Raw genomic sequence first — 16,637 nt, forward strand, 5'->3', positions numbered from 1 at the left:
TTTTGCCCTCTTGTTTGCTATCTTGTTTTTGCTCCTGACTGACCTCTTTCATAACATGCTCGGGAGGTGGCTGATTTGTAGCTTTAGGTGATTGTATAAAACCTAATAAAAAAGATAATAAAACCTAATAAAAAAGCTTGTTGATGATGACAATATAGATTTAGGTGATCTTCATTGTGATCATATAAAACCTAATAAAAAAGCTTGTTGATGATGACAAGATAGATTTTCTTGTAGTAGAAACCCTATTTCCTTGATGTCTCTCTTGGGGCTCCAAGCTCTCTTCTCTCTCCTTGTATCCTATCTTCGTATGCTTCACATTGAGGGCGAGGGTGAGGGTGAGGGTGAGGGTGAGGGAGAGTGAGAGAGGAATTAAGTGAGGAACTAGAAGAGTGAAGCTTCTCTCCTATCTTGCATTCTTCTCTTCTTCCCCTTCTTCTTCTACAATTTGGAGGGTGAGAGGTGGAGTTGAGATGAGGTTGGGATATCCCTCTTTCTTTTCTATGCTTTCTCTCTTTGTTGGAGTACTTGAGGAATGGATGGATTGCAAAATGGAGTGGCGTAACCAATTGAGGGAGCCATGCTTGGATTGTGAGGCTGAATTGATTTGAGATGATGATTTGATTGGTTGAGTATATTAGAGTAGATACAAATCAACAACTCAATTTTTTATTTAAAAACTCTCTAATCATTTGTAGTAGAGATTCAAATTGCATTGATTGTTGATTGCTATGGAGGATTAGTTATGTCCAACGTTTATCAATTGCATTAGGAAAGAAATTAGTTATGTCTACTGTTATGTCTAATGATTGCTATGGAGGATTAATTATGTCTAATGTTTATCAATTGTATTAGGAAAGAATTTTCTTTTTGCTTACGACATAAAATTAGTTCTCTAGATAAAACACCCTATGGGTTGCGTTCAAATTGAACTCACAATGTAACTCATCTAAATGCAACTCACTAGAGAGTGTTAGGAGCATTTAAATGGAAGGACCTCTTGAGTGAAAGCTAGCAGGAAGAGAGGGAGATATTTTCCAAATAAAACATTTAAGGAAGAAAATGAAATGAGAGAGGGAGAGGAAGAGAGAAAATGAAATGAGAGAGGGAGAGGAGAGAGAAAAAATGAGAGAGAGAGAGGAGAGAGAAAAGGAAATGTGAGAAGGCACTAAGGCTCAATACATAACCTAGAAGCATATAAATATCGTTCTTTCAATGACTATATCCTTCATAACCCTTGACTAATTCTTCCTTATAATTTCTCTATCAACGAATAAGCCATATGCAACTAGGTGCAATTAGCTTCCCTTGATATATGCACTTCACAAACTCCATCTTTTGAGTAGGTGAGATGAAATTTATCCTTTTCAATGGCCTATACTTGTGCATCATAGTAAGGGGCCTAACATATCTCGTACGAGAATCAAAACAAAAATCTATCAATTTGGAAATACATTACTTGGTTCTCCCCTTCATCAAAGAGCGGGATCTTCTTGGCACTAGCCTTCTTCGCACCTTAGTCCATCGTCTCCTATTGCACCACTTTCCATACCTTCGTGCTACTTCGTCTACTTCACCGTCCTTACCCATCAACCATGTTGTTGCAGTAGAGCTCATTGAAGTTATCTTTTCGTTTTCATCATCAATTAGCTTGATTCTTCCGCTTTGACTCATTCTTCTACTGCCGTCGTAGCAATACCATCATCAACTTTGTTCCCATCATGTGATCCATTTTTCCATGAATTGTGCCCTATCAAGAACATGCTTTGCAAATTAGAGTCCATGCTATGCAATTAATCGAGCGATGCTTCCACAAAAAAAATTATGAATGCATTGAAGAAATCATGCCTAACCTAACTATATGTGCTTGTGCGTCATGCAAATGCAAACACAAAAGATACACAACGGAAAATAAACTCATAATGATGCTAACTAAAGAGTTCAAAATCTTGGCAAGAAACTTCACGTTTGCAGTGGTAGATGTGCAGTGTCACAACATCCGCCCCCTCCAAACTTGCACATCCTCCGCATGGACCACAACTACCCTTCCTCATCACTGCCAAGCTCGATAGTCAATGACAATGGCTTTATCTTTTGTAAAATTATCTGTAATGTCCACATCTTCATCTTCACCATCTCATGGATCAAGTCTATCATAAATCGCATCATCCAACTTCTTGACTACATAGGCTGCATCATCTCTTCTTTTGAATAGTTTGATTCTCTTCCCTGTGATCAGAATCCGCAAGGCCCTACCATCAAGTTTTGCTAACGAGTATGTAGCATTGTCATGAACATGATGCACTAAATAGGGCCCAAACCATCATCTGGATACCTTGCGAATAGCACTATACTGGTTGTCTAGACTGCTATCATAAACCAACACCCAATCTCCTTCCTTAATCTCTTTAGGCCTCAATCTGTGTCTGCTATCAAAGTGATATTTGTTGCAAATCCTAGTCTCTTTGAGTCTTTGAGTTGCTCTCTCAATATCTTCAAGTCTTCTCTCTAACTGACGAATACGAAGAGCCAAAATATCTTCTCTTGTCATTTCTTATTGCTGCCATGGTAAAGCACTCCAAGTAAGTGTGCAAGTCTTTGTAGGCATGGCTGGATTTTTCCCATACATCAACTTAGCTGGCATATATCCTATAGTCACACTATGAGTAGAGCGATCGGCCCAAAAGGCATAAGGCAACAACCTAGGCCACTCCTAAACCCGTCCACCACATGCTTTGGCCAAGGCTTTCACAATCGACGGATTACCTCTTTTGATCTTCACATTGCCTTTTGGATTATATGCCAAAGTCAAAGCAAGTTTAATGCCAAGGCAAGCAAAAAACTCCAACAGAAACTTACAAACAAGTGAAGTGGATTTTGTTAGTAATGCTCTTTCGTCCACTTGATTTGTGAGATCTTCTCGTACCAAAACAATATAGCGCATCTGCCATAAACCAACAAGCATAGTAATCAAATCAAGAACCCACTTGTAATGAATACATAGCGGGTAGGTAGGATGAAGCTCATCTCTATGCCTCACTGAAGAGAACAACTAACAATCAAAGAATGTCTCTAAAAACTGTGAGATATCTCTATACGTGCCTCTCCACCAATAGCACTCTTTGATCTTCTCATAGGTCGCCCAAACAGCCAACCCAAAGAATTTCATGGAATTCTTTCATAATCCGTACTTGTGAAGCTCTTTCACAAACAACTCTTAATGGTTTTCCTCCTCACTTTTTTGGATGTTTCCAAAGTAGCTCACTTCGCAATAAGAAACCATAAGCTTTTCTTATAATCTTCTTGAATTCTGCAGCAGTCCATCCATCCTGTCTAGACACAGTTCTCAAATAATGACCAATATGCAAATACTCTCCTGTATACAAAGAATCATCAAATCTTTCCAAAGCAACCACATGATAAATATGATCAATATGCATGGCTTAAAGATCAGCCCTATCATATGCATCATCAATGCAAGAAAAATCCATATCATCATACCTCACTCATGAAATCATATCGGCTACTAGGTTGTCTTTACTTGGTATGTGCTTGAACTCAGGATTCATGGATTTTATGTACCCAATCCACCTAAGCATGGAAATATCTGGAGTAGAAAAACTCGTGATCATACCTAGAAGAGGCAAACAATAAGTCTCGACTACCACAGCAACTCCAATGAAGTACTCTCTATCATTCTTGAGAGCCGTGACAACTCCTAAGAGCTCTCTTTTAACTTGTGGATACCTTCATTGTTACTCATTTAGGACTTTCGCCCCAAACCTAATAGCATAAATATTCCCATCTCCATCATCTTGGCCAATAGCCCATCCAATTCCGATAGGACTAGTATCAACAATAAGAACAATAGGTCTCCCACACTCATAATCTGCCTTTCAAAGAGTCGGAGCAGCTCTCAATAATTTCTTCAATTTCTACATGGCTTTAGTATGTTTTATCTCCCAAGAAAAACGTTTCCCTTTCCTCAAGAGCTGGTAGGGATCATCTACAATATGAGAAAAATGAGAAATCCAAATAAAATAAAACACACAAGCTCCAAGAAACATGCGAACCTCCGAAGTAGAAGAGCAAGTCTACACAATCTTCTCTATGGAATCAACCTTCGCAGGAGAAGGCTTCTTGCCATAATATCCACACATATGTCCAACAATCAAAACTTCTTTGGATCCAAAAATAGATTTCAACCCTAACAAGGTGAAATTTACTTCCTCTAGTCTGCAAAGAATCCTCTCAACATCTTTAATATGTGAAGCCACAAAGAATCTGCATCCATGGTCATCTAAAGAATCATCTTTTACTTCTTCCAAGCAACTCTCAAACGCTTCATAAAATATGTGATATATATTTCCACTAAAGATGTATCATTAGCATCTAGCCTATTCAATAAGTTCTTGAATTTCTAGGCATAGTCCTCCACCAACATAGTCTTTTGTTTGATCTTCTTGATCTTCCTTGAAACATCTCCTAGAGTTTTGTCCTTATGGAACCTATCTAAAAATGTTGTTTTTAGAGCATCATATGAATTGAAGGCTGCCATACCATAACTAGTAAACCGGGTCCATAGCCTTTCCCTGAAAGGTAACAACAAACTGTTGCTTTTTTACCTGGTCCCCATATATTTGGTTAAAGCCACTGGCTGTCCATCTTGTCTCAAATTGTGCAAAATGGAAATCAGGGTCTTCTTTCTTCTTGCCTAAAATTTTGGATGTTTGAACCTTTGGGTTAACTATCTGCTTCTTATTTATTATGATTTTCTTCTTGGGCTTCCTTTGAGGTGGTAATGGATCAAAATTTAGAACCCTTTGAGATGAAATTCTAACCCTTTTTAACAAAAATGTTCTTCCTATCACTGCATGTTGTAGCCTCTCAAATGTCTGCCTAGGAGGGTATGCTACTGTTCAAGAGGTAATATATCCTCATCACTGGACAAATTTGAAGAGTCTGTTAAAGTGGTGGGAGAATGATAGACTGTTGAGGTACTTGCAAAGGTACTCCCCTTCCAAAGAAATTTTCCCAGCATCAATAAACTGCTCCTCATCTAGCCTATCCAAGCCTTCTAAACCTCTCTTGTCATTTAGCCCTGCAACCTATTGTTGCTGACTTACTAAAGCTTCCGTGATTTCCCTAGATCTGCTCCTGGTAAGGATAGGGTTGGATATATAAGGATAATTGTATGACATAAATATCATCCATAGAAGGCATCCTATTAAATCTCAATGCCATCAGCATTCCTACTGCCTCATCAAATAACTGTTTATATTTCCAGATTTGTGCCTTAATCAAGAAAATGACTTCCCTCAAACCAGTAGGATCGCCAAAATTTTTAGGGCATACATCATGAGAAAACAGAGAACACGACAATACATCATGGCCCTAAAAATAGCGAACATGAACATGAATATATTATCTACGCAAACTTCAATAACCATAATCGATAGTTTTAGTGGTTCCATAATGAAAATTAGAAACTTAAACGCATAAAGATCATGACACAATTATTAAGAATAGCCTACGGCAGCCATACGAGCATGATGCGACCTCCTTCTCTGTATTCCTGAATTCCATGAGACTGACATCAAGAAAGTAACTCCCTGAATATTAAAATTAGCGCCTTGACATACAGGTAGTCACTCCCATGACATTTTAAGACACAATTACATAGAGTGATCCATATATGAAAGTAGAATACTAAGGTTACTAATGGAATTCATGGCCTAGGGATTTGTGCCCCTAACATGCATCATTGTCCACCCGACTGGCCCACTTTTCTAATATGCTTTCAACCACTCAGATAAGAACTTTGATTGTTTGTAGGGGTAGGGGCTCCTTGAACTTATTGACCTCATTGATCTTAAAATAAAAAATTAATGCCTTGCGTGATTCTTCATATGCCTTGTATCTTTGAAGTATCTCCTGTAACTTCTCTTTTGTATTGCCCTCCTCTTTATTCCCCATGAGCTCAGGTGGAATGGGGTGAATGTGACACCTTTTCGGATTGTGTCCTAAGATCTTCTACCATATGTAAAAAAGTCTCTTTTTCTTTTGTAATCTTCTGTGCAACGGCTCTTTGATGCCAGGAGGCATATTCCACGGTGGATTCCGTGCCACGGTGGATTCCGTGAGGTTTTACGTTGGATTCCGTAAACTTAGATGACCGGGGCTCATACACAAAGAGGATTCTTTGTGCGAGAAGTTGATGGGGACGCCTGTCCTTTTCGGGCGTTTCATTAATTTAGTGTGTACATGGGTGATTCCATAGCGGGTGATTCCGCAAAATACATATTAAATTAATAAACGTTTATGAGTTTAGAGTGCGCACTTGTAATAAATTAAGGTTAGGATTTATTTCTAACCAGTTGATTTATTTATGTAGCTGAAGACTGCTAGGTATTCACTTTTGTCGGTTTAATTGTATTATTTTACTAACAATTGTGAATGCTTCAGTTGATGTGTAGAGATAGCAGTAGTGGCGGTGGAAAGCATTGGAGTCTAGCGAGTATTCGACCTTTGGGCTATATTTTGATAGGCGCCACGCCTATATTTTGTTATGTCTATTGAGACATTGATTATTGATTATTATTTTGTATGCGCCTATGCGCACGGATATGTTATTTCTATTTGGACATTGAGATTGGGTGTGCCAGACTCTATGGGCACCGTCCATTAGATTTATTTTCCTATTTTTGTAGAAAGCAAACTCAAAAGCTAAAAGCTTGTCATATTTTTGTAAATTGGGCTATTATTGAGCATGAAGATTGAAATATACATAAAATACATGCTTTGTGAAGCGCTCACACAAGGCATGGGGGAGATTGAACCCAATTTGTCTCTTGCCTCTTGTCGTGCATGCTTTTACATGGTTTTTTGTGCAAAAAGGTAAAGTTCATTGTTCTTGGGGACCTTCTGGGATTCACCACGTGAGCATTCTGCGTCCGATGTGCGCACCAGTGGTATCAGAGCGGAGCAGAGATCAAGAGCTTCCAATCACTACCAATCTCGGGCGAAGGCGGAGCTCCAGGAACAAACGGGCTCTACAGTCAATCTCATCGCGAACCGTCGATACAGGCAGACTTCTGGCGATCAAGAACCCCTGTTTCTACTGTCAGATCGCGAAGGACCAGGCTCTGCAGGCGGAGGACCACGCATTCATCTCCTTCATCAAGTCGTTGAAAACAGAGATAAGCTCTTCTCATATTCAAGTTGATTACTTCATCAAAGCTTAAACTTAAGCTTAGAAGCTTGAAACTCTATAAATTTTCATCGATTATGTCAGAGGATGCCTCCGATTTTTACGCGCGGGCAAAAAACGGCCCCCCCTCCCCACGAAATTTGACGTCGCCTGTAGTCCATTAAGCTATTCAGCTTAATCTCTTTAATCAACTAAAGCTTAAAGCTTTCTGCAAGTGACACAGGGCAAACAAGTCCACAAACTCCAGGTCCTGCACTACAAAAGTCAAGTTCAGCAAGTTAATTGAAATCAAGTTCTGTAAGTTCAGCAAGTCGGCCTACGTTCAGCAAGTCAGCAACTCTGTAAGTCTGCTAAGTCTGCAACTCTGCAAGTCAGACTAGTCAATTGGAATCAGAACTGACTAGTGCTTAAAACTCCTAGAAGACTTGTTCCTATGCAAAAACTCTGAACTGGAAAGTTGTTCGTGGCAAGGTGTTCTACCTATCTACAAGTTCGTTGAAGTACTTTCAGCAAATGGATACAGAAATATTGCAGATTTTCTGAAAACTAAGAAAGAAATATCCAAAAAATACATAGCCTTGTAACCCCAAATTTGAGCTACGCTCATCCCGCTAACTTGATTTTGAGTGAGAAAGGTTTATTGAGTTTTACAGGATGACTACCCCACATATGGATGATCCTATTGCTGAAGACGACCTACCTGAGCCTACTATGGAACAAAAGCTGGATCTAATCATGCTACAATTAGAAGAAGAGCGAAGGGCTAGGCAAGCATTACAAGCACAATTGACAAAACTACAAAGAGCGTCCACCGATAAAGAAGAACCTCAAGCTGAAGATTTGATTCGACATACCATCGACGCTACTCTTGAAGCACAAACCATTCGCAAGGAATCCAAGATAAGTAAACGAAGTTTCAAATTTCGCACTTTCAATGGCATACGAGAAGGAAAGACTATTTTATCATTCATTAGCCAGTTTGATGACTATTTCCATGAGGAAACTTATCCCAAAAAAGATAAAATCAAGTGTGTTACTAATCATCTGATAGACAGAGCATCACTTTGGTGGACTGTAGTCCGCAAGAGCATAGAATGTCCTGCTACTTGGGAAGATTTCAAGAAGAAGTTCATGCAGAATTTCCTTCCACCGCAATTTCATGAGAAGGCTATCAAGCAATGGGATTTACTTCAACAACGGGATCGTGAGCCTATTCCACAGTATACAGAGCGTTTTTGGAATGCACTCCTACAGCTACGCATGCTTGAAGACGTACCAGAGGCGACACATAAGCGGAAGTATATGTCTGGACTCCTTGGACATTACTACGCTGAAGTGAACATGTTCAAGCCTGCTACCCTTGAAGACGCCATCTCCTTAGCTCACGACACTGAAGATAAGTTACGGGGAAGAGACAGACGATCACAGCAATTCCAATCCAACGGTAATTATGGATCTAAACAATTCAATTCCAATTTTAGAAGGTTTAATCCAGGTCGTTTCTCATCACCATCTTTCCGCAAGAATTGGCCTAAACCACCTGCATTACCCTCCAATGTCAATCCAAATCCTAAGCCTATTCCACAAACAAATCCAAATATACCCAGACTTCCAGCCATTGCAAATAATGTAACCAAAGCCAAGCCAATAGTATGCTATAAGTGTCACCAGCGAGGGCATCTCGCAGTAAATTGTCATTCAAAGAAACCACCAGCACATATCAACTATCTTGGAGCCATGGACGAAGACGAGCATGAGGATATGCCAGATTTCACTGAAGATGAGGATGATCCTACTACTACTTCCGACACTTTACCAGGTATGCCTACTCCACATTCATTATTGACTATGAAATGTATGGTGCATGGAAAGGAAAGAACTATTTTGCATGATGACGGTAGTACTCATGACTTTATTTCAGCAAAATTGGTAAAGGAATTGAAATTACAGACTGTACCTACGCATTATCGCATAAAAGCTGCATTTTTAGGCACTAGGTACAATGGCACACAAGAAGTTCAAGATTTAGAAATTCAAATTGGTGCATACATTGAAAGAAGAAATTTCTTAGTTGTCCCATTACAGTCAAGCGACATTATTTTAGGAATGCCATGGAGACACCAGCATAATCCAAATATAGATTATTCCACGCACAAAATGAATATTAATTTTCAAGGAAAATCTATTACATTATATGGTATGCTTGCATCTAATATTTTTCCACTGCTTTCACATACTCAAGCAAAACGTGCATTACGCAAGAGTACTAAATCATATCTCATTTGGGTGAATGAATTGCAAGCAAAGGAAAATCATATGCACCCTAGGCATAAGGAATTTCTTGCATATTTTAAGGACTGTTTTGCAGAAGACCTACCACCAGGTTTACCACCTTCACGTCCAGAAGACCATAAGATTGATTTAATACCTGGCACACAACCACCTTGCAAAGCACCATATAGGCACAATCAAATAGAGCAAAAAGAAATCTAGAGTCAAGTTGAAGAATTACTAAATAGAGGCTTAATTCGACCTAGCAGTTCTCCATTCGGTGCACCTGTACTCTTAGTCAAGAAAAAGAATAATACCTATCGTATGTGTATTGACTACCGAGCTTTAAATAAGATCACTGTAAAGAATAGGTATCCTATACCTAGAGTTGATGACCTTATGGACAAACTGCAAGGATCTTCTATATTTAGTAAAATTGACCTTAAGTCTGGATATCATCAGGTGAGGCTAGATAGAACTGATATATTTAAGACTACATTCAGAACACAATTTGGCCATTACGAATTCTTAGTCATGCCATTCAGATTAACTAATGCACCTGCTACTTTCAGTAGAATGATGAACCGTATCTTTTTAAAATATCAGTACTGTGTGATTGTTTTCTTTGATGATATTTTGGTGTTTAGTCAAAATGAGAAAGAGCATTATGAGCATTTGTCATTAGTTTTTCAACTACTGAAAGAAAATCAATTGTTTGCAAATCCTGAAAAGAGTGAATTCTTTAAGACAGAAATTGAATATTTAGGTCATATTGTATCAAATGAAGGAATTAAAGTTGATCCTAAGAAAATTGATCCAATATTGCATTCGCCTGTTCCTAAAAATGTACATGAATTACGCTCATTCTTGGTCTTGCTAGTTTCTATAGGAAGTTTGTACGTAATTTTTCATTACTTGCTTTACCATTAACCAAACTTCTTAAGAAAGGAATTGTTTATCAATGGACTGAAAATCAGCAGAAATCCTTTGATTTACTGAAACGTGCATTAACTAATGCCCCTGCTCTACAATTGCCTGACTTTAACAGACCATTCTTTCTAGTTGTGACCGATGCTAGCGGATCAGGAATAGGAGCCGTACTAATGCAAGACAACCATCCAATAGCATATTCTAGTTCTAAGCTGAAACCCTCTGAGCTCAAATATTCCACTTATGACAAAGAACTATTAGCAGTTGTACAAGCATTAAAACAGTGGAAGCATTATTTAATGGGTTCAGAATTCATGATCAAGACCGACCAGCAAAGCATTAGACATCTACTTAGCCAACCCCAAATTTCTGACCGTCATATCAAATGGGCTTCCTTCATTCAAAGTTTTCATCCTATCATTCAATACCAACCTGGAAAAGAAAATGTAGTTGCTGATGCATTGAGTAGAAGACCTGCAATTCATAATATTTCTATCATATCTTTTGATTCTTTGATTGCTATGAAAGATACATATCACCAGGATATTACTTTTCATTCTGATTGGAATAAATTAGTTCAAAATAATTTCATTCCTGTTGATTCATTGTCATATAATGATGGATTTATGTTTTTTGAAAAGAGACTGTGTGTTACTATTCCATTCCGATCTTTTGTTTTGAATGAAATTCATTGTCCCCCATATCAAGGTCATAGAGGTATCATATCTACATTACACATGTTAACTGAAGATTTTTATTGGCCGCATATGGATCTAGATGTATTTAATTTCGTTTCTGAATGTTTGATTTGTCAAAGAATAAAGAGACATCATGGTAAACAGTATGGATTATTAATGCCTTTGTCTATTCCATCTAAACCTTGGGAACATATTTCTATGGATTTCATTACTGGTTTACCAAATACTAAATCTAACCATGACATGATTTGGACAATTGTAGATAGATTTAGTAAGCAAGCATATTTCATTACATGTAAGAAAACTTTAACAGCATCACAAGCAGCACAGTTATTTTTGAAAACTGTTTTTACTAACCATGGATTGCCAAAAGTGATTATTTCAGATCGTGATTCTAGATTTTGTAATAATTTTTGGATAACACTGTTTGCAAATCTAGGCACAAAGATTGATTTCTCATCTGCATTTCATCCAGAAACAAATGGACAAACAGAAGCCACAAATAGCACCATTCTAGATCTTTTACGTGCATATACTATCTCTAAACCTCAGACATGGGATACTCATTTGCATTTATTACAGTTTGCATATAACAATACACCGCATACATCTACAAAGAAAGCACCTTTTGAAGTTATTTATGGATATAGATTATCTACACCTGTTGCATCTTTGTCTAATAGAATTCAGAGTGCTGATGATATTGCTACTATGCATAACAGTATTTTTGATGAGGTTAAGGATATGATTGCTAAAGCCCAACAATCATATACCAAACAAGCCAACAAGAAAAGACAAGCTATGAATTTCAAAGTTGATGATTATGTTTGGCTTAGAATAGAAAAGCGTAGACTGCAAAGTGTAGATAGACATCCAGTTGTCAAATTAGCTCCTAGATTCTATGGACCATTTAGAATCATTCATAAGATTAATGATAATGCATTCAAGTTAGAATTGCCATCTCATTGGAAAATTCATAATACATTTCATATTAGTTTATTGAGACCATTTAGAGGCCAATTACCTATCCACCCTGTTTATGAAAACCCACCTTTATTAGAGGAAGAAACTGAAATACTTGAACCAGAAAGTATCATAGACACTGACTACATGACCACTAGAACTGGCCGAAGATATTCTAGATATCTAGTAAAATTTAAGAACCATCCTGTAGAGGAAGCACAATGGATGCACGCTAGAGACTTAAATGCTTTCCCCACTCTGTTAGCTCCACATTGAGCTAATAGCAATTGAGGTCAATTGCTATCCCACCCCGGGGGTATGATGCCAGGAGGCATATTCCACGGTGGATTCCGTGCCACGATGGATTTTGTGAGGTTTTACGGTGGATTCCGTAAACTTAGATGACCGGGGCTCATACACAAAGAGGATTCTTTGTGCGAGAAGTTGATGGGGACGCCTGTCCTTTTCGGGCGTTTCATTAATTTAGTGTGTACATGGGTGATTCCATAGCGGGTGATTCCGCAAAATACATATTAAATTAATAAACGTTTATGAGTTTAGAGTGCGCACTCGTAATAAATTAAGGTTAGGATTTATTTCTAACCAGTTGATTTATTTAAGTAGCTGAAGACTGCAAGGTATTCACTTTTGTCAGTTTAATTGTATTATTTAACAATTGTGAATGCTTCAGTTGATGTGTAGAGATAGCAGCAGTGGCGGAGGAAAGCATTGGAGTCTAGCGAGTATTCGACCTTTGGGCTATATTTTGGTAGGCGCCACGCCTATATTTTGTTATGTCTATTGAGACATTGATTATTGATTATTATTTTGTATGCGCCTATGCGCACGGATATGTTATTTCTATTTGGACATTGAGATTGGGCGTTCCAGACTCTATGGGCACCGTCCATTAGCTTTATTTTCCTATTTTTGTAGAAAGCAAACTCAAAAGCTAAAAGCTTGTCATATTTTTGTAAATTGGGCTATTATTGAGCATGAAGATTGAAATATACATAAAATACATGCTTTGTGAAGCGCTCACACAAGGCATGGGGGAGATTGAACCCAATTTGTCTCTTGCCTCTTGTCGTGCATGCTTTTACATGGTTTTTTGTGCAAAAAGGTAGAGTTCATTGTTCTTGGGGACCTTCCGGGATTCACCATGTGAGCATTCTGCGTCCGATCTACACACCACTCTTACTTTGTAATATCATCAATGAGTGGTAGACCAATAAGATATATTGTTTAGGGTGTCATGATAATAGGTGGTGCCAAAGCAATAGGGGACCTAGGAGAAGAAGACTCATCTTCTAGAGGTCCCATTGCTTCTAACTTGTGATCCTCATATCTTTCCTACTATAGATATTATATGAGACCTTGATTGGTTGGCTCAATTGTCATTAAATAGATTTCCTTGATCTATTCTATGCTATCTAGGATGCTACATATAGTTCCAAGCTATGCCTTGAGCTCATTATGGTCTTTTATTTGAGGTGTGAAAGCTCTAAGCTCCAACCGAAACGTGAATTGGGATTCCCCAAAGAGAGGAATGCCTAGATCATTGGGCAACTTTAAGAGCATCTCCCCACATAGTCAATATGCTTCCCCTTCCATGTAGTTCATATCTTGGACCAATTGGTTAGTTAATATCTATTATGGGATGTCAAATGCGGTCTTCCATTGTTCTCTCTCATGCATGTGTTTCTTTTATTCTATCTCCTTGTGATGCACTTTGGCCTTTTCTTGTTGAGAAAGCTCAAGGCTGCTCTGAGTCAAAAAGTAGTTCAATTCAACTATGTATTTACTCAATGTACAATTGTCCATTCTATATTCTTTCACATCTATCCTTGCTTTTTGAATCTCAATGACAGTTTTTCTTAAGGTAGTCTCCTTCCCTTCTAGTTCCTTTTGTAGCTCTTTTATCAATGATATATCTTTTCTACTGGTCTACTAGATTTCATCTCATAGAGATTTCTCCTTTTTCCTATAGTTGTTTTTGAAGTTCTTCCCTCAAGACATTCTCTTTTTCTTGTAATGCCCTTTGGAATTCTACCAGTAGAGAGTTCTTATTGTCTTGTAGTGTCTTTTGAAATTCTTCTCTTCACATCACTTCTTTCTCATTGACTTCCTCATGTTTTTTTTGAAGTGCAATCTCCTTATCTTTTAACTTCGTCCAAAACTCAAAAGCTTGCTTCTTTGCTTGAATGATGAAGTTCTTAAACTTGTCCTATGTCTCTCCTATCTTCTATAATTCTTGCTTCTCTTTGAGTTCCTTAGCTTTTCCTCATTTAAGCTCTTCCCACATATTCTCTATGGCCTCTAGTCTTCTAACTTTACCATGCCACTCTGGATGGTAGTGAGTGATCTTGGTGGACTCGACTTATTGTTGCTTTTCTTTTTGTGTGTTAGTGGTGCTATTTTGTGAAGATTGGCACTTTGCAAGCTTAGAAACCTAATCCTACAATTGCTCCATTTTCTTCATTTGGGCCTCCATTTGCTCCATATTCTTCTGTATGTCAAGGAGGAGGGCTAGAGTAAATTTTTCTTCCCCTATTTTTTCCTTACCTTTCCTAGAGCTCCTCATCCCTCTTTCATCCAAGATTGTACCTATCTGGTGATGTATAGATGATTCAATAGACTCCTTGATAGTCCTTACATAATCTTCTCTCTCCTATCTTGAAATTTTCTCTTTTTCAAAGTTTCACTTATCAAATTTTATCTTAGAGAGCTTGAAGATTTTCTCCACTAGTCTCCTGTCTTCTTCATCGTCATCCTGTCTCGTATGGAAATCTCATTTCTCTCTTTATTAGTTTTCAAATTCCTTTTCATGTTTTTCTAGGTTGTGTGGTAGGTGAGGTACTCTCTTGGCTCCTACAATGATGCCAAGCTTGACTACTACAATGAGATGAGACAAGGCACTACCATAATTTATGATTGTGTTCTTTGCCTCCATGCAATTTAGTTTGGAGGTCATATCTCTCTCATAGACCTCGTAGGCCTTGGTGAGGGACTCAATTATACACTTTGATCCATAACACATCCAGGTTTTGATTTACAATATTCTTTGTAATGATTTCTTTCATGAACCACTCATGGATTTGGAGCTCGCTAGTTGTAGACTTATTATATGTGAAGAGATGGTGAAGCACATATGCTGTGACTTCTAGCTCTTCATCCTATACACCATGCAAGAGCACCCCCTTTTGGGTTACAACTTGGTCCTTTGATTGCTAGGGTATTGTTGCCACCTTTTGTGTGTTTACATATTTTCTTGATTTTCTCTTTATGCACAAATTTTTTCTACTACTTTTGAGTTAAATTCAATGGCGGTCTCTTGGGTCTCCCAAGAATCTCCATTTTTTGTGTTAAATCTCATTTTGAAGGCTTTCTTTCTAGGTAGTAGTAGTAGATTGTGGCTTCACATGATGTGAAATTGATGGGGTTGGATGAGACTTTGACATAGGTGCCGAATTCACTTTTTGCTATCAATCTTTGGAGTGACTGATGATGTATTATTAGATTGTCTAGAGTGCTTGTACTCCGGAATTGAATGTGTCCTACTTCGTGCATGCTCACTTTAATACCAAAGTTGGTTCTAGAGCATCGAGAATATATTCTTGTCTTGTTAAGAGGATCTTTGATGAGGATGAGCTTGTTCCCAATTCTTAGCTATTCTAAATCCTGCAAAGCTACGGGAGCATTCATGAGTTACTTCATAAAATCTCAAATCATGCATCCATATTCATATGCCAAATAATTCTATACCAATACTCTATACATGCGTATTATTGCACAATTAAAGTTCATAAGTTCCCCACCTCTTACCATCTTATTACAATAAGCGTTACTTATTTGGTAGCTATGGTTGGTTGATTTTAATAAGTTTCTTATTAGTTGTTTGTCAACATGGTTAATGGCATGGATCTCCCTTCCTCCTCCAAAATTGAGTCAAGCTTGGTCACAAGTGTGTGTGTGACAATATTTTAAATGTTTTAAAAAATTATAGTGCCACTATTATATATATAAAAATGGGCATTTTTATTTATGTACAATAGGATAAGGGTCCAGAATCCACCAATAATAGAAGTTTGAGTTGTTCTCCACATTGGCTAGAGAGTCCAGGGCGGTTGGCAAAACAACTAGATAAGAAGCTCACAAATATATGATGTGAGGTTGTCCAAGAGTGATGGTCCATTGAAGCAACTTGCAATGTGGAGCTCTTCTCAATCAATAGCTTGTCCATTAGCACATTGTAAAGTAACTCCTTTAACAAAGTGAGCAGGTGAAACTCAATGATTGTGTGGAGGGATGTGGTCTTAGAGTATGTTAGAGCCATACTTCAAGATGTTGAAAATATTTTGATGCTTGATTGTGGTGATAGCTTTGTAGCCAAGGGTTGTAGCTTCATGGCAACGTATGTACCATTTACTTAGGAAGCAAATAGTAGAGCTATTTAGTTGATATAAGTTTTCAACATCAGAAGAGTCCTTAAGAGCTGAATTTTTCACATAAGAAGAAATTATTTGGCACATTTCTATTTTCTTTTGTGGGATATCATGTGTTAA

This window comes from Lygodium microphyllum, chromosome 19, assembly GCF_053477565.2.
Source record: "Lygodium microphyllum isolate KBCC chromosome 19, Lygodium_microphyllum_v1.1.10, whole genome shotgun sequence".
Classification (NCBI taxonomy): Eukaryota; Viridiplantae; Streptophyta; class Polypodiopsida; order Schizaeales; family Lygodiaceae; genus Lygodium; species Lygodium microphyllum.